The following is a 23,092-nucleotide window of genomic DNA, read 5'->3' as shown; positions in this document are numbered from 1 at the left end:
TGTCTCCAGATTTTTTTTTTTTAATTTTTTATTGGATTATAGGTTTTGGGGTACATGAGATAGCATGCAAGACAGTTACGTAGGTACACACATGGCAGTGTGCTTTGCTTTTCTTCTCCCCTTCACCCACATTTGGCATTTCTCCCCAGGCTATCCCTCCCCACCTCCCCCTCCCACTGGCCCTCCCCTTTTCCCCCCAATAGACCCCAGTGTTTAGTACTCCCCTTTCTGTGTCCATGTGTTCTCATTTTTCATCACCCACCTATGAGTGAGAATATGCGGTGTTTCGTTTTCTGGTCTTGTGTCAGTTTGCTGAGGATGATGTTCTCCAGATTCATCCATGTCCCTACAAACGACACAAACTCATCATTTCTGATTGCTGCATAATATTCCATGGTGTATATGTGCCACATTTTTCCAATCCAGTCTATTATCAATGGGCATTTGGGTTGATTCCGGGTCTTTGCTATTGTAAACAGTGCTGCAATGAACATTCGTGTACATGTGTCCTTATAGTAGAACGATTTGTAGTCTTTTGGATATATACCCAGTAATGGGATTGCTGGGTCAAATGGAATTTCTATTTCTAAGGCCTTGAGGAATCGCCACACTGTCTTCCACAATGGTTGAACTAATTTACACTCCCACCAACAGTGTAGAAGTGTTCCTTTTTCTCCACATCCTCTCCAGCATCTGTTGTCTCCAGATTTTTTAATGATCGCCATTCTAACTGGCGTGAGATGGTATCTCAATGTGGTTTTGATTTGCATCTCTCTGATGACCAGTGATGATGAGCATTTTTTCATATGATTGTTGGCCTCATATATGTCTTCTTTCATAAAGTATCTGTTCATATCCTTTGCCCACTTTTGAATGGGCTTGTTTGTTTTTTTCCTGTAAATCTGCTTGAGTTCTTTGTAAATTCTGGATATCAGCCCTTTGTCAGATGGGTAGACTGCGAAAATTTTTTCCCATTCTGTTGGTTGCCGATCCACTCTAGTGACTGTTTCTTTTGCCGTGCAGAAGCTGTGGAGTTTCATTAGGTCCCATTTGTCTATTTTGGCTTTTGTTGCCAATGCTTTTGGTGTTTTGTTCATGAAGTCCTTGCCTACTCCTATGTCCTGGATAGTTTTGCCTAGATTTCCTTCTAGGGTTTTTATGGTGCCAGGTCTTATGTTTAAGTCTTTAATCCATCTGGAGTTAATTTTAGTGTAAGGTGTCAGGAAGGGGTCCAGTTTCTGCTTTCTGCACATGGCTAGCCAGTTTTCCCAACACCATTTGTTAAACATGGAATCCTTGCCCCATTGCTTGTTTTTGTCAGGTTTATCAAAGATTGTATAGTTGTATGTATGTTGTGTTGCCTCCGGTGCCTCTGTTTTGTTCCATTGATCTATATCTCTGTTTTGGTACCAGTACCATGCTGTTTTGATTACTGTAGCCTTGTAGTATAGTTTGAAATCCGGTAGTGTGATGCCCCCCGCTGTGTTCTTTTTGCTTAGAATTGACTTGGCTATGTGGGCTCTCTTTTGGTTCCATATGAAGTTCATGGTGGTTTTTTCCAGTTCTGTGAAGAAAGTCAATGGTAGCTTGATGGGGATAGCGTTGATTCTGTAAATTACTTTGGGCAGTATAGCCATTTTCACGATATTAATTCTTCCTAACCATGAACATGGAATGTTTCTCCATCTGTTTGTGTACTCTCTGATTTCATTGAGCAGTGGTTTGTAGTTCTCCTTGAAGAGGTCCCTTACGTTCCTTGTGAGTTGTATTCCAAGGTATTTTATTCTTTTTGTAGCAATTGCGAATGGCAGTTCGCTCTTGATTTGGCTTTCTTTAAGTCTGTTATTGGTGTAGACGAATGCTTGTGATTTTTGCACATTGATTTTATATCCTGAGACTTTGCTGAAGTTGTTTATCAGTTTCAGGAGTTTTTGGGCTGAGGCAATGGGGTCGTCTAGGTATACTATCATGTCGTCTGCAAATAGAGACAATTTGGCTTCCACCTTTCCTATTTGAATACCCTTTATTTCTTTTTCTTGCCTGATTGCTCTGGCTAGAACTTCCAGTATTATATTGAATAGGAGTGGTGAGAGAGGGCATCCTTGTCTAGTGCCAGATTTCAAAGGGAATGCTTCCAGTTTTTGCCCATTCAGTATGATATTGGCTGTTGGTTTGTCATAAATAGCTTTTATTACTTTGAGATACGTTCCATCGATCCCGAGTTTATTGAGGGTTTTTAGCATAAAGGGCTGTTGAATTTTGTCAAATGCCTTCTCTGCGTCAATTGAGATAATCATGTGGTTTTTGTTTTTGGTTCTGTTTATGCGGTGAATTATGTTGATAGACTTGCGTATGTTGAACCAGCCTTGCATCCCCGGGATGAATCCTACTTGATCATGATGAATAAGTTTTTTGATTTGCTGTTGCAATCGGCTTGCCAATATTTTATTGAAGATTTTTGCATCTATGTTCATCATGGATATTGGCCTGAAGTTTTCTTTTCTCGTTGGGTCTCTGCCGGGTTTTGGTATCAGAATGATGCTGGTCTCATAAAATGATTTGGGAAGGATTCCCTCTTTTTGGATTGTTTGAAAGAGTTTTAGAAGGAATGGTACCAGCTCCTCCTTGTGTGTCTGGTAGAATTCGGCTGTGAACCCGTCTGGACCTGGGCTTTTTTTGTGAGGTAGGCTCTTAATTGCTGCCTCGACTTCAGACCTTGTTATTGGTCTATTCATAGTTTCAGCTTCCTCCTGGTTTAGGCTTGGGAGGACACAGGAGTCCAGGAATTTATCCATTTCTTCCAGGTTTACTAGTTTATGCGCATATAGTTGTTTGTAATATTCTCTGATGATGGTTTGAATTTCTGTGGAATCTGTGGTGATTTCCCCTTTTTCATTTTTTATTGCATCTATTTGGTTGTTCTCTCTTTTATTTTTAATCAATCTGGCTAGTGGTCTGTCTATTTTGTTGATCTTTTCAAAAAACCAGCTCTTGGATTTATTGATTTTTTGAAGGGTTTTTCGTGTCTCAATCTCCTTCAGCTCAGCTCTGATCTTAGTAATTTCTTGTCTTCTGCTGGGTTTTGAGTTTTTTTGATCTTGCTCCTCTAGCTCTTTCAATTTTAACGATAGGGTGTCAATTTTGGATCTCTCCATTCTCCTCATATGGGCACTTATTGCTATATACTTTCCTCTAGAGACTGCTTTAAATGTGTCCCAGAGGTTCTGGCACGTTGTGTCTTCGTTCTCATTGGTTTCGAAGAACTTCTTTATTTCTGCCTTCATTTCGTTGTTTACCCAGTCAACATTCAAGAGCCAGTTGTTCAGTTTCCATGAAGCTGTGCGGTTCTGGGTCGGTTTCTGAATTCTGAGTTCTAACTTGATTGCACTATGGTCTGAGAGGCTGTTTGTTATGATTTCAGTTGTTTTGCATTTGTTGAGCAGTGCTTTACTTCTAATTATGTGGTCAATTTTAGAGTAGGTGTGATGTGGTGCTGAGAAGAATGTGTATTCTGTGGATTTGGGGTGGAGAGTTCTGTAAATGTCCACCAGGTTTGCTTGCTCCAGGTCTGAGTTCAAGCCCTGGATATCCTTGTTGATTTTCTGTCTGGTTGATCTGTCTAGTATTGACAGTGGAGTGTTAAAGTCTCCCACTATTATTGTGTGGGAGTCTAAGTCCTTTTGTAAGTCATTAAGAACTTGCCTTATGTATCTGGGTGCTCCTGCGTTGGGTCCATATATGTTTAGGATCGTTAGCTCTTCTTGTTGTATCGATCCTTTTACCATTATGTAATGGCCTTCTTTGTCTCTTTTGATCTTTGTTGCTTTAAAGTCTATTTTATCAGAGATGAGAATTGCAACTCCTGCTTTTTTTTGCTTTCCATTAGCTTGGTAAATCTTCCTCCATCCCTTTATTTTGAGCCTTTGTGTATCCTTGCATGTGAGATGGGTTTCCTGGATACAGCACACTGATGGGTTTTGGATTTTTATCCAATTTTCCAGTCTGTGTCTTTTGATTGGTGCATTTAGTCCATTTACATTTAGGGTTAATATTGTTATGTGTGAATTTGATACTGCCATTTTGATGCTAAGTGGCTGTTTTGCCTGTTAGTTGTTGTAGATTCTTCATTATGTTGAAGCTCTTTAGCATTCAGTGTGATTTTGGAATGGCTGGTACTGATTGATCCTTTCTATGTGTAGTGCCTCTTTTAGGAGCTCTTGTAAAGCAGGCCTGGTGGTGACAAAATCTCTGAGTACTTGCTTGTTCGCAAAGGATTTTATTCTTCCTTCACTTCTGAAGCTCAGTTTGGCTGGATATGAAATTCTGGGTTGAAAGTTCTTTTCTTTAAGAATGTTGAATATTGGCCCCCACTCTCTTCTGGCTTGTAGTGTTTCTGCCAAGAGATCTGCTGTGAGTCTGATGGGCTTCCCTTTGTGGGTGACCCAACCTTTCTCTCTGGCTGCCCTTAGTATTCTCTCCTTTATTTCAACCCTGTTGAATCTGACGATTATGTGCCTTGGGGTTGCTCTTCTTGCAGAATATCTTTGTGGTGTTCTCTGTATTTCCTGCAATTGAGTGTTGGCTTGTCTTGCTAGGTGGGGGAAATTTTCCTGGATGATGTCCTGAAGAGTATTTTCCAGCTTGGATTCATTCTCTTCGCCCCCTTCTGGTACACCTATCAAACGTAGGTTAGGTCTTTTCACATAGTCCCACATTTCTTGGAGACTTTGTTCATTCCTTTTTGCGCTTTTTTCTCTGATCTTGGTTTCTCGTTTTATTTCATTGAGTTGGTCTTCGACTTCAGATATTCTTTCTTCTGCTTGGTCAATTCGGCTATTGAAACTTGTGTTTGCTTCGCGAAGTTCTCGTATTGTGTTTTTCAGCTCCTTTAATTCATTCATATTCCTCTCTAAGGTATCCATTCTTGTTATCATTTCCTCGAATCTTTTTTCAAATCTTTTTAAGTTTCTTAGTTTCTTTGCATTGATTTAATACATGATCTTTTGTCTCACAAAAGTTTCTCATTATCCATCTTCTGAAGTCTAATTCCGTCATTTCGTCACAGTCATTCTCCGTCCAGCTTTGCTCCCTTGCTGGTGAGGAGTTGTGGTCCTTTCTAGGAGGCGAGGTGTTCTGGTTTCGGGTGTTTTCCTCCTTTTTGCGCTGGTTTCTTCCCATCTTTGTGGATTTGTCCACTGGTCGTCTGCGTAGTTGCTGATTTTTCGTTTGGGTCTCTGAGTGGACACCCAGAATGTTGATCATGAAGTATTTCTGTTGCTTGGTTTTCCTTCTACCAGTCTAGCCCCTTTGCTGTACGACTGCTGAGGTCCGCTCCAGACCCTGCTTGTCTGGGGTGCACCTCTAGTAGCTGTGGCACAGCGAGGGATGCTACCAGTTTCTTTTTCTGCTCTCTTTGTCCCAGGGTGATGCCTGCCTAATGTCAGTCTTTTGGATATAGAGGGGTCAGGGAGCTGCTTGAGGAGACAGTTTGTACTTTATAGGGGTTTAATTGCTGAGCTGTGCACTCTGTTGTTCATTCAGGGCTGTTAGGCTGCTATGTTTTATTCTGCTGCAACAGAGCTCATTAAAAAACCCTTTTTTTTTTTTTTCCTCAACTGCTCTGTGTTGAGGGGTTTGGGCTTTATTTTTGGATGTCCGATCAGGTGTCCTGCCCAGCTAGAAGGCAGACTAGCCACTGTTTGGCTGCCGAGGCTCCGCCCTGCTGTTGTGTGATTCGCGCTGTTCCTGCCGGCTCTGCTGTGGTCTCTGCCACGCCCTGCGGTGGAGTCTCTTCATTGTAGCATGTTGCCTCAGCAACGGCAGGCTGCGTCAGCAGTGGGCGTGTATCTCAGTAGGGACGGGTTGCCTCGGCAACGGCTGGCTGCGTCAGCAATGGGCGTGTATCTCAGTTGGGGCGGGTTGCCTCGGCAACGGCTGGCTGCATCAGCAGTGGGCGTGTATCTCAGTTGGGGCGGGTTGCCTCGGTAGTGGTGGACGCCCCTCCCCCACAGAGCGTCTCGAACCGTCTGCTCGGGATAGTTTGAAATCGCGGTTTTGTTCGTCCCACTGGGTATCCCAATCCCTGCAATCCCCTGGGCTGGCCTACCGTCCAAGTCTCGTTCAGTCTCAAGTCCAGCCCTCTCAAGTCTCAGGTTGCCAGTTCAACAGGGCACCCGGACAAGCGCGCCCTGTGGGGATTGCTGGGTAGGGCCGGCCGCCGCCGCCCCGGCTGCCGGCTTCGCCAGGCAGACCTATTGCCTGGCGTCCCGTGTCTTTTTTATACTTGGGAGTTTCCCCGTTCTGTGGGCAACAAAGATCAGTCTGGAAATGCCGCTCTGACTCACCGTTTGTGGATTCAACGAGAAGAGCTCCAATCCTGGGTTGTTCTCACAGCGCCATCTTGAGTCCTCCCTCAAGAAAAAACTCTTTATTGATGATAACAGATTACTACCAACTCTGTTCTGATGATTGACATGTTCCTGTCTGGTCATAGAATAAGTGCTCTTTATTTTCATGGTGAGAGAGGAACATTCCTCCTTTTCACTGTGTGAATGTGGCCTTCCAATGTGAACTACAATCTGATGGAGGAAGAATGAAAGTACTAGAGAGAAGTAGAGTATAGCCCAAGGAAAAATAGAACCATCATGGGAAAAAAATCCTATTAAACATCACTAGGAAATGGGTAAAGGCCCAAATTTGAGGTCAGACAGACCTGGAATCAATTCCTTCACCACATCCTAGTCACCATTCCTTGGAAAATGCATCAATCACTTCTGAGCTCTTGGCTCAATCTACAAAATAGTAATAGTATTATTGATTTTGTAAACATCTTAAGATAATAGGAATACATTTTCTACATTATACAATATTTGATGTTTAATAAGCAATAAAAGCTAATATCAATGGCCAGAAAAAGAAAAAACAGCACTAAAGAAACTATGGGTCAAGGTAGTAAGTCATAAATTTCCATTGGAATATAAATGTAAGTTAGAGTTTATGAACAACCAGTATGGAACAAACATTAACAAATAAGAATAGATACTGACCACAGTCAAGTGAAATAGCTGTGCCCGTGTATACTGGATGTGGATGAGTCCCACTCTTCTCCATGCCTGCCACTCTGCTTTGTACAGAGTAAGTTCTCAATTAATAATTATTAAATTAAATTTATACTGTATTAACCTGGCCATCTCACAAAAGTGAGGTTAATTAGGAAAAAATCCACAAAATTAACAACAATTAAATATTTTTAAAAGAATTATTCTGAATTTTCATTTCTAGGGAAGTTTTCAGTTTTCATGGATGAGGTTAAGTGTAAGTTGTCTGGCTTAAATTCGATCTTTCACTGTTTTTCTTTTAATGAAATAATAATTTGGATACTTTACATGATAGGCTTTTTGTTGATTGATTATTAAAATCCGTTTGTATCTTGACTCATTCCAAAAGAATATAAAAGAGATCTATCTTGATTTATAGTTTATAAGGAACTTCATTGGGATTCTTGTGACAACCCTTCAAAGATAAGAAGACAAGCTCAGAGAAGTTAAATGATTTTCTAAAATCACACAACTAGTGAAGTGCTGAGTTAAGACTCACATCCAAACCCTATAGTTTCAAGTTCAGTGTTCTGTTCCCTCTACACCGTGCAGCCTCTTGACTGCCTATGTGAACTTCACACTAGGCTTTATTTGGGGCAAATTCAAGCCTCACTTACAATTAATTATCCTTAGTGCTGTGTCTACCTTCTTGTGCTCCAAGCTTCAGAACCTAGGACAGCACCTGCATAGCCACATTTTTAATAATTCAGTAGCTGTGATTGTGAGCATGATTTTGAGGACTCCTGCCAGCCTTTTTACATTACCACAACTCTCTGGTTCTGATGAGGAGATTAAATTTCTCTGAGCCTACTCCTGTCTTATACCCAAGGTTGACATTACCAATGACTGTGCCTACCATCATGACTATGTTTTCCCAACACACTCCAGTTGTCACTCTTAAGCACACTGGCAGCACAGCTAATGACTTCATATGAATAGATTCGAGTTGTCATCAAAGTGAAAGACAACACAATTTTAATTGTGATTAAACATATATACTTTGCCCTTCTACATCTGTTTTTATATCAAGTACAAACTTTAATAATACACTTAGCAGAGGCATCTGGAAGATGTGTTGATCTTAGTTGGCAGCAGACACCAGATGGGTTAGTCAATCTGGAACATATGGTAAATTGATATTGATTAATTATAAGCCTGGACTTTTCCACCACTCATGATTCTCATTTTCTATGAATGTTTACCAGTTTTGGTTAATCTCAGTTTTATAAATTCCTCTTTCTAACCCGTGCAATTGTAAGAGGAAAAGAAGAAATTTTCTCTCATTAGAGAATATCTTGAGCCCTTAGACACCCTGCGGTTGAATAATGAACTCTGACGAGCTCAGAACATTATGGTAGAGCTGGGAGGCTTATGGTTAGCATGATCACAACCTAGGATTTTTCTGTTCCTTCTCTGCCAATTAATGCTACTCTCTTCCCACAATTCTCCTCCCTCGCTCTGTACTGTCAATAATATTACCTGTGAGAACTCTATGCAAAGAACAACAACCAAGTAAGTATAAAGTACACTCCCATAAATAGCTACACACATATGCACTATTCAAACTTAGAGAAGACAAATGTTGAAGTAAATAATTGAGAGTTAAGTTCTGAGCAGAACTTCTACCACTTCTTAAATTGAAATCTTGGGCTAAGTGCATGGCATAAAAAAACTGATGAAAGGAAGGAGTGAGTTGTCAGGTTCTGTGAAGCAGCTTCTGATTCATGTTGAGAGAAATGGTCACAAGGTCACAGAGGATAGGCCATAGCCCCACCAAGTCTCATGGACTGAAAAGTGAGTATTAGATTAGGGAGTGCTTTCTTATCTGTGGCAACAACACTAACATTCACAAGTCAATGTTGCCCAAGCTGACCAATCAGATCATTGACTCCTCTTCCTTCAAGGGTGGAAAGAAAGATGGTAAGTCCTCACGTGGAGTTCTAGAAAGTTATTACCATTTTTATAATTCTTATTCAACTCCTGAATGCCTAAGATTCTGCTGACATAATCAGCTTGCAACTTTATTTTAAATATTTTTGTTAAAATTAAAAAGTGAAGCTAAAAGTAAGTAAGCTGATTTGGTGGCCTAAAGAAGAGAGTAACAAGGCAGTGGGTACCAAAAGTGGAAGAAAGGATAGAAGGCAGAAAAGAGACACCCAAATATTCAAACCTGGGGCCATTGAAAAAAATCATGTTTTGCCTCAGGCTGGCCTTAGAAGTCAGAAAAGATATGGCAGAATCTTCTTAGTAATAGTCATATCAGCCTTTTAATTCCTTTGTTGCCTACCCAAAGTTTACTTGTTTCAGGGAGGAAGGGAGAGAGCTCAGAGAGTACATAATTCTTCAGTTTCACCCCAGTCAAAAGTTTTTCTTTCTGTATTTAAAAGAGACCTTATTTATGAATCATTCACCTTACAATTACTGGGGATATACAAAGAACACACTACAACTAAAAGTTAAGGTTTTCTTTTGATATCTTAGATTTTGTTGCATTTTTTCCCTTTAATTGTACCTAGAGACAATTACAGAAGTCAGATTAGTAGTCCCTGAGACCACAAGGGAATGCCTCCAAACTTCTAGAGAGGTTCAAACAAATATGATTTGCTAAATTAAACAACAAAATTAATACAGAGTAGATCTAGAAAACAATATAAAAACCCACCTTAATAACCGGCAATGTCTTCAAAGGTAGGAGAGAGATAACTAAAAATACTACTTCAGCATTGAGCAAGGCACGGGGAGGTGCACTTGAGCACCAAAGGGAATTTAAGATCCTACGATGGCAATGTACTGCTCCAGAAGCATGGTCCCAGGAAGGGAGAAGTAATCCTTCCCAATGCAGGAGTAACCTCATCCCTCTGAGGAAGAGGTAGCCAGGTCTGAATTCCCAGATCTAGAAACAGTTGTCATCTGCCACTGGAAACTCCGGACCACACACTCCAGACATCGACACACCATTTTGCTAGGTAGAGTTTTGGCCTCAAATCCATGTGTGATTGTCTACCTTAATGAGCAGAAACAGTCAAACCCTGCATGAGCCTAGATCAGAGTTTTTCAAATTGTTTTCCTTAGAACTCTGAGGTTTCATATAGTTATCTCGTGGGTGACTACTAAGGAAATTGAGCAGTGTTTCCCTCCAGCTGTCCCCTACCCTCCACTCCATTAGCATTTCTACCAAAGCACTTCACTCTTGTCTGAAGATTACACTGGAGTTCTATGTAGGATCTTTTGGTGGGGACAGATTCTGCCAGTAAAAAAGTACCAAGATGTGCTTACATTGATAACACAGACCCTCAGAGCCTGCTCTTTGATTCTTCTCCATGGACTCCATCCTGATCCCCAGGTAGGTTCCTGTGAGACGTCCCTGGGCATCATATCATATTTATGACATGGACCTCTAAGAGGTTATCTAGAGAAAGAGAAGCACAAGGGCAAATAAGCTAAGAAAAATCCAATCAAAAATTGTGCATGCTGTGCAAAAGAAAAAGGTTCTTATAATTTCTTGACTCTTTCCACTTGCGGCCCACCTGTGGACCTTAACTAGGAGTAGACTCCTTCCTCCCATGGGGCAGTGAAGAGTATGTGAGGGTGCTTTTGGTTGTTGTAAAGATTGTGGGGCACTATTATAATCTGTAGTAGGGCTAGGAAGGAAAAACATCCTGCAATATGTGAGGCAGTTCTGTACAATGGGATTGGACCTTCCCACCCCACCAGAACGCCCATACCATATGTGTTCAAAAATAACAAGAGAGCCATGGCGTATTCTAGCAACATAGTAAAATCATGGGGAATATTCCTGAGACTCTTCCTCGAGGTTAGACAATGCAGATATGTGTATTTAATATGAATGAGCACATCATACTATCATATCATAATAACATTTAACGTGCAAAAAATCACTATTTCTGAATCCCATACCTCCTGAGTATCATTTGGATGCCCATGTGGATCTTCTGATGTCTTCTGCATTTTCCACATCAGTTATAGTCTCATTGTAAATTAATATATAAGCCATCTGATGTTTAGACATTGGTCTCTCATGAGCTGGGGTTAAAGTAAGTTGGTCCATGAGACAAATCTATTCTCAGACACCAACTGAATCAGACATTAATGCCTGTGGAACAAGATTCCTAGACCAACGATAAGGACAACTCAAGTTAAAGCCACTTCAGGGGGCTTTGGATAGCCTGCCAGCCTCTCCTTGTGACATTCCTGCCCTTACTTTGAGCCTTTTTAAAGCCATAATAGAAATATTCCTCTTGAAGAAAGCATTTAGGGCAAATCCAAAATTTTATTCTGGAATGTGACTTCTGAAAACATATGAATGAAACTCAATTTCTATTCTGTCATTGCTGTAAATCTGGATGGCATCAGGAAAGGGCACCAAACACACAATGTTAAGCAGAGAACTGGGGTATATGCCATTTTACACTAGGAACAAAATGCAGACATTTTTATCTAAGATTTTTCTCTAGCATTCCACTAACCATTAATAAATAACCTCCTTCTATTGCTTTTATGTAACTTTACACATGGGAATTTTATGCAATATGGCTAACTCATAAAATTTTAATAGAATTGGACATATGGCTAAAAATATCACCTGTTGCTGTAATTATTAAGCAACTTTATGCTTCAGAACAGAATCAAGTGAGGTTGAGAAAAACAACTCCTTAGAGAAAAGTTATTTGCTTTCTAATTCAATGTGTATGGAAAGAGTTGTCCTTAACTTAATAGTCTAACACAGGTTTGAAGTAAGCATAAAAGACTTAGAGAAGTTTAGTCCCTTTTCCTGGGGATTTAATGTTCTGTGACAAATAGAACTCATGTATTTCTTCCTGAATGGTAAAAAGTCACCACCAGCATTTAAGGATATCCATAATTTTTAAAAAGAAACAGCTAAATAAACCCTTAACTATTTGTCAAATATACATTGATGAAACTTCACTTCCCTTATTTTACCATTTCTGTTGCATCTTATATTTCCAATGTCAAAAAAATGCAAGACCCCAAAGTAGTGACAGCTTAATCATAACTGCCACTTCTTTAATGCTTAACAAGGTGCATTGCCAAATACTTTACATATTGTAGTGTAGTTAGTGAGATGTAACTTTTTCCAGTCTTGAGAAGCTTCCAGATAGTCGTATCTAAATGGAGGCAGCAGATTTCTTAGAGTAGATCTTTACTGGGGAGGACTCTGTTTCCTTTCTTGGATTTTTGAAGGTATGCAAATGCACCATGAGTAGGTGGTAATCATTGTTTTGGAGGAAGGATGTAACAGAATTTTCTACAACCAAACAAAGTCTTCTCTTCCCAATGTCCTGGCATTAAGAAAAGTTTAGTAAATTTACTCAGAAAATTAAAAATGCTCATCTGGGGAGAAACAAGAACAAGATCCAAACTCTCTCCTTTTGAAGCTCAACTCTACTAAAATTTCAGTGATAAATGAAAATTGCACAAAGCAAGGTATTTATGTAGGAAATGATACCAAGGACCATAAAAGGCAACTTGGATTTAAGGAGGGCATAGAATGAAGACCTGGATTTGACACCAGATCTGAACACCTTTGTATAAACTTGATCTCAGAAGAATCTGTTACTATTAATTTTTTAGCTGTTTACTAGTAATCCTTAGAGGATTCAGAAAACTCCTGGAAAGCCCCTTCAGTTTACATGGCACCTGCTCAAGCCATCTAGCTCTTTGGACAGAGTGAGTAAGGAAAAGGGACGTTTTGAGAGGATAACTACAAATTCTTGTCTTGCCTTTGGAAACGTAGATTTAGGTTCCAATAGAGACTCATCACCATAATTATTTCTGTTCTGCTCTTTAAGCCAAATTGAGGCAGATCAAAGTATGCCCAAAGAGTAAATTGGACTAGGATCTTCTTCCATTGATAAAGAAAGTCATAATGGCAGTAGAGCCACATTTACAAATGAGCAGATTGGGTAATGCACAACCACAGAGAGTGATGTCCTCATGATTATGAAGGGAATAGCTCTCCTGCTTGATAATTGGGTATAATTTTCTACATTTTCAAAATTGTATATAATATTACATATATATGCCTACACACACTTACATATGCTACACAAATCCATAATCAGGAGAGCGTAGAGGACCCAGAGACACCCAGTGTTTGCAATATGAGCACATATGAATCCTGGCTCATATTGGATATAAAAGTTATGTAGGATTCAATTTGCATGCTTCTCTTCTCCCTTCCTGTCATTACCAGCATGATCCTCTCCCCAAGACTATCAAAAACAACAGCTGTCTAGGGATGTACCCCTTCCTGTTTGCTGAAAGGCTATAAAGATACTACTTAGACAATAGGCTCCAACAACCCCATGGAGATGCCCTGCTCTGTCCACACAGCTGGGCTATGAGGTGGCATTCTTGTCGCATAGATACAGAGGCCATTAAACTGACTGTGGGTTATTAGTACCACTTAGTTTAAGAACAATGAATTTAAAGCTGTGAATAAGAAAGGAGCTATTTTTCTGAGATGGACTTGATAACCTCTAGAAGTCACTTCTATGTAGTTTTAGTTAGTGATGAAGAGTATAATGCAGCTGTAGACTGGATTTCATAAGAAATGGCATCTGGACATACATACTTTCTGAATGCTTTATACTTTTTTTTTTTTTTTTGAGATGGCGTTTCGCTCTTGTTACCCAGGCTGAAGTGCAATGGCGCGATCTCGGCTCACCACAACCTCTGCCTCCTGGGTTCAGGCAATTCTCCTGCCTCAGCCTCCCGAGTGGCTGGGATTACAGGCACGCACCACCATGCCCAGCTAACCTTTTGCACCCTTAGTAGAGACGGGGTTTCACCATGTTGACTAGGATGGTCTCGATCTCCTGAACTTGTGATCCACCCGCCTCAGCCTCCCAAAGCACTGGGATTACAGGCGTGAACCACCGCGCCTGGCCTTGAATGCTTTATACTTCTACAAAGCAGAATTCTATTTTCACAAAGCCAGCCACTGGCAAGAGCTTTGTAAGTATTATCAACCATTATGAACAGTCCCCTGCTTCTTTCTATTCTTGGAACAAAGTTTAAAACACTCTTTTTGTGCCCTGCCTTATCTAGGCCCATGTACCTTTCTAGCCTCCTCTGTCTGCAGTTGTCTACCTGCCATACACAGAGAACCAAACTGACGACTAACCAAGTGATCCAAATAATACAATTCCAGTCAAAATTTCAGAGGAGGAGTGGTGTGTGTGTGTGTGTGTGTGTGTGTGTGAACAGACAAATAATATGGTGATCCAAAATGCATGTGAAATACAAAGGACTAGGAATAGCAAGTTATAGTCTAGAAGAAGAACTGCAAAATTGGAGGAGGAGTCCTATCCACTATCAAGGCAAATTGAAAAGCAAGAGCAACAGTGTAGTATTGGCATAATCATACACAAGTAGGCTAACAGAATAGAATAGGGAGTCCAGAAACAGACCCACGCATATAAGAATACAAACGGCAAAAATCGTATAGCAGTGCAGTGGGGATTAGATAGTCATCACAACAAATTGTGTTAAATTAATTGCATACCTATACAAGAAAAACATAATTCTGAAACTCCTACCTGATACTATAAAAAAAATCAACTCCAGATAATTTGTAGATCTAAATATGAAATGCAAAATAATAAAACTTTTAGAGGAAAACATGAAAGATTATTTTAGAATAAACAAAGGTTTATTAAATAGAATTCAAAAAGTATCAGAAAATTTAAAAATAAAAACACTTGTCTTTATATAAAAAAAAAAAAACACTGTGACAATGAAAAGGCAAGCCATTCAGTAGGAAATGATATTTGCAACACAAATGTCTGACAAATGACTCATATTTATCAAGAATATGTAACTCTTATAATCAATAAGTAAAAGACACTCAAACCAACAGAAAAAAAATAGGCAAGAGAGGCACTTTACGAAAGAGAATATGAAAACATGAAAAAAGTATTCAACCTCATTAGTCATCAGAAATTCGCAAATTAAAAGTGCAATGTGATATCTCTGTATACTCACCAGAATGACTTAAATTCAAAAGACCGATGATACCATATCTTGATGAGGATATTGTACAAGTCAAACTTTTATGTACGTAGGTGGCAATGTAAATAGAAACAACTATGTTCAAAACCACTGGCAGTATTTATTTAAGCTGATTGTATTCCTGTGACACAATAATTCCATTCCCAGATATATACCCAACAGGAATGTAAATAGGAATATGTGCACAGGAATAGTCATAGTAGCAGCATTTGTAATAACCCCAAGTTAAAAACAATCCAAATGTCTATCAACAGTAGAATGATAAATAAATTGTGATGTATCCCTGCAATGGTGTACTATATGCAATGAAGATGAATGAACTAAAACTAAGATGAATCTCTCAAACATAAGGCTGAGAATAAGTTGCCAGATGCAACCTTGTACATACTATACAATTCAATCACTTTTATAAAGTTCTAAAACAGGCAAAACTAATGTACTGGGACAGAGCCAGTGTGACATTCATCTCCAGAGGAGCTAATAACTAGAAGAAAGCACAGGGGGACTCTGGGATACTGGTAATAGTTTGTATCTCGACCTAGGAGTTTGTTACAGAGATGCATGCAGTTAATAAAGGATCCTTGAGCTATACATTTTATTTGTGTATTTTTCTTTATGTATATATACTTAAATAAAATAATTCACCTTTTAAAAAAGCATTTTGGGTAGGAATCTTCAGGGCTCCCACTTATGCTTGTTTGAAGGAGGCTTTGATTCCCTTAAAGCTTGAATAACTGAAGTTTCAGGGAAGTCCTATTTAGAAGATAAAAAATTCAGAGATCCCAGGAAAGTGACAATTGCTTAAGTTGGGTCTTGAGTACATTTCATTACTTTTCATTGTCTCACAATATTAGTCTCTCTAGTTTTATATGTTTTACATTTTCTATAATAAAAGCAATTTTTTTCTTAAATATCTATGGAAGGTTTGCATCCAACTCACATCAACCACTGGGGTCTATTTCTATTTTATCTAGTATATTAGTCCCCTAAGGAAACGTTGTCATCAAAGATTTTTGCTTACAAAGGAAAGATCTCCTCTTAGTCATCTGAATCTTTGGAAAGTTATTTCTTGTGTGTTCTGGTTTCTTTTTCTTCTTCCTAAAAATAAAGATGATTGCAATTTCCTCTTGTTCACGACACCTATCAGCCAATTACCTTTCTGCCCACCCTCCTGTCATCACGTAATGAATGACTGAATGACAAAAATAAACTCCAGTGAAGAACACACATGGAAGTAGATAAAACTAAAGAATACAAGCTGAGAACAGGAGACATCTATGTTTGGCTAAAGAGAGGCCCCATGCCAGATTAACTGAAAAGGAAATGATTAATTACAGCAATGTAGTAATAGCGATGCCCCAAGCGTTTCAGTGAAATCAAATGACGCAGGTTGGAGTCCAAAATAACAGGACTATTGACTTGGGAGTGGTGAAAATACTTTTAAAAATGTGTATGTCACATAAAGATGGCCCTATTTTTACCAAAAAAAGAGAAAGAAATGTTTTAAAAGATCAATACAGTAAAGCTACAGATAAAAGCTACAAATAATTTTATTTTCTTTATACCAAATATTCTTCCTAAATTGGAGGATAGAAACGGTGCTTTATGTCACTGATTTATTTTTTTTAAACCATGGAGAAAATCGTTACCATTCAAGAAGTCACAGATTCCTACATGTAAAAATATCTAACTCTGATCTATTTTTATTTTGGAATTACCATTTTTATATACTGTTTCATAACATTTTTTATACCATTTTCACTTCTCTTTAAGGTTGAACTTGTGTTCATTTTTTTCTCCTCTTCAGCCTAGATAAAGTGCTGTGCCCTCCCAGGTAAGCAATAGAGTGGAGTCCCTATCTCCTGCAATCTAGTTCTACCGCCATCTTGCCTCTTCACAGATACAGAATAAGGGAAAGTGGCTCAGCCTTCTCACTAATTAAATTGCAACTCACCAGTTGGTAGTAGACAGGCTACAAAAATAAACCTCACTTTAGCTCAGTCCCTTGGAAATTCTAAACCCGTATGTATCCCCATCAACCCAAGCATCATGCTGGGTGTACTACGAGACTCCAGGCTTGAATCTCAGCAGAGAGGAGGTTTAATGGTGTTACACAGGAAGTAGTTGAGTCCACGTTTTTTTTTTGTTTTGTTTTGTTTTGTTTGCAATGAAGAAATTCATTGAAATGAACCAAGAAAAGCATCAAAATATAAAACATGCCTGCCCTTTCTCTTCAGCAGTGCCTAAACTTATTCTAGGCCAGTCGCAGTGTCTCATGCCTGTAAATCCAGCACTTAGGGAGGATGAGGTGGGTGGATCACCTGAGGTCAGGATTTGAGACCAGGCTGGCCAACATGGCAAAACCCGTTTCTACCAAAAATAGAACGTATTAGCCCAGTGTGGTGGCACACGCCTGTAAGCCCAGCTACTTAGTAGGCTGAGGCTTACAGGCGTGTGCCACCACACTGTAAGAGAATTGCTTGAACCCAGGAGGCAGAGGCTGCAGTGTGCCGAGATCATGTCCCTGCACTCAAGCCTGGTGGCAGAGGGAGGCTTAGTCTCAAAACAAACAAACAAACAAACTTATTCTAATCACTCATTGAATGGAGGTAAAGGACAGAGAAGAGTTGGGGATAGCTCAGCAAAAGCAATTCCAAGCAGAGGCTGAACCATCCTCTAGATAACAAGAAAAGAACCTCAAGTTTCTCAGAGGTGATGAACTACCTTGTAGCAATATAGTATAAAAGTAATGGTAACTTGTGGTGAGTAGCTTTCAGTATGTAGGAAGAAACCCTCCTTATCCATAACTTGAAAAATAGCCAGAATTGAAAATAAGAGTTATCACTCAAACTGAGGCTGAGACTTACTTTTTTCCTGGAAGTGATAGTAAAAGTCTTGATACAAGGACATAGTGACAAGGAGAGCACAGAATAGTAAGAACAGAATCAGACCCCGAGGAACACCACTGGCTGTATGAAAGAGCCCACACAAGAGGCTAAGAATACTATACACAAAGATTCCTGATATTCTTTAGCAAATCCTTAAAAATGAAGTACATAGGCCAGGCGTGGTAGCTCAGCACTTTGGGAGGCTATGGCAGGCAGATCATGAGGTCAGGAGATTGAGACCATCCTGGCCAACGCAGTGAAACCCCGTTTCTACTAAAATACACACACAAAAAAATATTAACCAGGCATGGTGGTGAGTGACTTAGTCCCCGCTGCTTGGGAGGCTGAGCCAGGGGAATCGCTTGAACCCAGGAGGCAGAGGTGGCAGTGAGCCGACATGGTGCCACTGCACTCCAGACTGACAACAGAGCAAGATGCTGTCAAAAAAAAAAAGAAAGAAGTATATAAAAAGTATACAGAACAGATTACAAATGAGAAGCTGGCTATGGCTGAAGTGGAACCAGATGTTAAAAAGCTGGAAGACCAACTTCAAGGTGGCCCAGTAGGAGAGCGAATCTTCAAGCTGCAAATGAACTAAGTCTGGCAAGAAAAATAATGCAGTGGAAACAATGGGAACCATTAGTAGCAGAGCTTCACACCAATCAGTGAGAATGACCAGTACATTAAATGACTTTAGTGGGTTGATGGGAAACTGATGTAATTAAATATTCTGCTATATTAAAAGTGTGTCCATGTTACTGATATTTTGTAGTCAAGAAAACTTATACAGAAAATATTTAGGAGATTTGACTGTGGTAATATTGTCTTGTAGATCTTTTTTTTTCTTTTCTTTCAGTTCTGGGATACATGTGCAGAATGTGCAGGTTTGTTACGTAGGTATATATGTGCCCTGGTGGTTTGCTGCACCTATCAACCTGTCATGTACGTTTTAAGCCCCACATACATTAGATATTTCTCCTAATGCTCTCCCTCCCCTTACCCCCTATCCCCTGACAGGCCTTGGTGTGTGATGTTCCCCTCCCTGTATCCATGTGTTCTCATTGTTCAACTCCCACTTATGAGTGAAAACATGCAGTGTTTGGTTTTCTGTTCCTGTGTTAGTTTGCTGAGAATGATGGTTTCCAGTTTCATCCATGTCTTTGCAAAGGACATGAACTCATTCTTTGTTATGGCTGCATAGTATTCTATGGCATATATGTGCCACATTTTCTTTATCCAAACTATAATTGATAGAATCCATTTAGGTTGGTTCCAAGTCTTTGTTATTGTAAATAGTGCTGCAATAAACATATGTGTGCATGTGTCTTTATAGTAGAACTGTCTTGTGGATCAATTTTTTTTTGCATTCACAAAAATTATTTCAAGATAATATTTCTTTGAACAGAGAGGCTGTGGGAGAGGCTGTGGGAAGATTTGAATATTAATTAGAATAATTCCTACAGATCTTCAATGCAGAGGCCATAATCAAGAAGTGAAGCTTCTTTAGCAGTATCTTCAATGTCATTTAATTTTTTACTGTCCTGAAAAAGAAAAGGTTCTTAATTATTATTGTCTAAATAAATTTATAGGTCCCTGTTTGAAGTCAAGTAGTAAGAGTGATTATTTTCATATGTTATGAAAAAGCAAAAGTGGCTGGTCATAAAATTTGAAATTAACCTCCTTGACTGTGTCTTATATCTATAAAGTAAAATTTAAATATATAATTACATATTGATTACAAAATCCATGATAAATGCCATTTTATTTGTCTTTATTGGAATTATTATTCCATTTAGTGTTTTAGTCTTAATTTTGTCATATTTTGTTGTTACTCTATTATTTTTGAAAATCATCAAATTATAATTCATTATGCAGTTGAAATTGATACTTGAAAGAAATATTTCTTACTGCACAGAGGTAGTTGGAAAAACTTTTCTTTTTGTTGTATTTAAAGAAATTAGCTTTCTGGTCTGTGGCTTCTAATTTTCTTGATCGACCCTACTACCTCAAGATAGAAGTGGAATTTCTGTAAAAGAAGAGACATTAAAGACATTGACAGTTCCTGAAGTTTTTCTGGCATATGGTTAGGCTTATACTCAAAACATCTTGGTCCTATGGCTGCAAATTCAAAGTGGAATCGCTAAGTAGTTTTTACTAAGTTTCTACTTTGAGTGTATGTGGATTTCAAAATAAAACAAATGCTGTCCAAGGAAAGAAGACATTGGCAAGCTTAGGGTTAAACAAAAATAAAATGAAAATAAATTTTAAAAAAAGAACAGAATCAAACCAGAAATAATCCTGTTAACCACACCTGCTAAACCTTTTTTAACTAGCTCCCTAGTGTGGAGGGATCGGGTACAATACATAAATGAACATCAGTCCTTTTCTAGACATTATACTTTTCTTTATATGAGCATACCTCAGAGATATTCTGGGTTTCTTTCCAGACCACTGTAATAAATAATCGCAACAAAGCAAGTCACAAGAATTTTTGTTTCCCAGTGCATATAAAATTATATTTGCGCTATACTGTAGTCTACTAGGTGTGCAATAGCATATTGTCTTTAAAAAACAATGTACATGTCTTAACATTAAAACTACTTTATGCTAAAAAGATGCTAACAATCATCTGAGCCTTCTGTGAGTTGTAATATTTTTGCTGATGTAATATTTTTGCCTCTACATTGATGTCTGCTGACTGATCAGGGTGGTGGTTGCTGAAGACTGGGGTGGCTGTGGCAATTTTTTAAAATAAAACAACAATGAAGTTTGCCTTATGGATTGACTCTTCCTTTTGCAAAAGATTTGTCTGTAGTCTGTGATGCTGTTGGATAGCATTTACACATAGAATAACTTCTTTCAAAATTGGAGTCAATCCTTTCCAACCCTGCTGCTGCTTCATCAACTACATTTATGTAACATTCTAAATCTGTTGTCATTTCAACACCTTGGCTAAGGGTGCAAGAGGCTTAGCTTTCAGCCTATGGGGCTTTAAACATGACTTTCCCATTTCTGGCTTTTGATTTAAGCTAGATTAGCATGTGAGTCTTCCTTTCACTTGAAAACTTAGAGGTCATTGTAGGGATATTAACTGGCTTAATTTCAATATTGTGTGCCCCAGGGAATAGGGAGGCCAGAGGAGAGGGGCGGGTCCTTGGAGCAGTCAGAACACACACAACATTTATCAGTTAAGTTTGCTGCCTCATAAGGGCGCAGGTCGTGCCCCCCACCCACCACAAATAATTACAATAGTAACATCAAAGATTACTGATCACAGATTACCATAACAGATAAAATAATGATGAAAAAGTTTTACAATATTGTGAAAATTACCAAAATGTTACACAAAGACACAAAGTGAACACATACTGTTGAAAGTGTGCTTATAGAGTTGTTCAATTCAGGGTTGCCATAAACCTTCAATTTGCAAAAGATGCAGTATCTGCAACCTGCAGTAAAGAGAAGCACAATAAAACAAGGTATGCCTGTATAATTAACTGTATAACATATTTATAGACAGTTACACTCTGTAGTGGCTGCTCACATATTCTAAGCTACTTTGTTTTATGCTGTAGGTAGAGGAATATTTGTCTACAATTGGCCTCAACAACATGTGGATCTAGTTGTTCTGGTTCTAAGACCAACATCATCAATAACCTAGGCTTTTCCACCTTTCTGTTCTTCCCCATATTGATTTTCATCTTCAAGCTTGTTCGCTTGTGGTCATAGGATGGTGGTCTCAGTTTCAGATATTGCTTCTGAATCACCTCCAAACATAGGAAGGCTCATTTCTTTCCTTGTGTGTCCCTTTGTCTCAGAGAAAAACTTTTCTAAGAATCTCCCAGTGATTTTGTATTACATAACATTAGCCAGAGCAAAGTCATGTGCTTACATTCATAACTAATCACTGGCTAGGGAAATGGGATCGCAGCTGTTAAATGTGTAACTATGAAGTGCTATGAACCTAAATGTAGGTTGTGATAATAATCATGGAAATATATGATGGAAAAGAGACATATTTTAAGGAAAAATTTGAAGTCATGTTGGCTACGAAAGTCAGGAATGAAGATGAATCCAATGGCTAGAGTCTAGATGACAAGAAATGCCTGACCACTCCTCCAAGAGACATAGTGGCCCCATGGACTGGATCTACCTGGCTCCATGAGGTCCCTGGGTAGGGTGGAATCAGGTGGAGTGGGCTGAACAGTGTGGCACCAAGTGCAAATAAAAATAAAGTTAACAAAGTCATGTAGAGTGCCTGGCTGTTATGTCAACCTGAAACTTAGGCAGAGAGGCCATATCTAGATTTTTTAAAAATTTCAGATACCAGAGGCATCAGACAAGGAGAGAGGTTACTGAATGAAAAGGCCTGAGACAAGTATAAAATATGAAATAATACAGGACAAAAGACACCTAAATATGTCAGTAACACAATAAAGACTATTTAAAAACTGGAAGTATAGATTTTTAGAAACTTTTATCTGTAAACAATTAGTCAGAGACATACCTAAGAAATAAAAAAGGCATAAACTTCTCATACTAGTTAAATATCAGTTAAAAAAAAACTTGTGGAACAACATTAAATTCTGACAAAATTTACTTTAAGATAAAAAGCATTACTAGGGATAGAAATGGTAATCCTACAATTGTAATAGGATAACTTCACCAGAAAGATTTTAAAATTCTTAATTTATAACATCTGCAAAAATACAAAATGTAAAAATTGACCAGAGGAAAATTTGTTTTGTTTCTACATGCACCAAATAAATCCCATTTTTTAAAAAGTAGAAGCAACATACATAAATAATGCAATGAACCTATCACCCAATTTAAGTAATATTCAAAAGGAAATCGACAAATCCACCATTAGAATAGGAAATGTTAAAACACCTCCTTTGGTATAGTCACGTGCTGCATAACATTTTGGTCAAGGACAGACCACATATACAATGGAGCTTCCACAGGATGAAAATGGAGCTGAAAAATTCTTATTGCCTAGTGACTTGTTATAATTGTCTACAGTATTCAGTTCAGTAACGTGCTTTGTAGTGT

Source organism: Callithrix jacchus, chromosome 2 (genome assembly GCF_049354715.1).
Source record: "Callithrix jacchus isolate 240 chromosome 2, calJac240_pri, whole genome shotgun sequence".
In the NCBI taxonomy this organism is placed as follows: domain Eukaryota; kingdom Metazoa; phylum Chordata; class Mammalia; order Primates; family Cebidae; genus Callithrix; species Callithrix jacchus.
Note: the sequence above shows the minus strand (reverse complement) of the source record.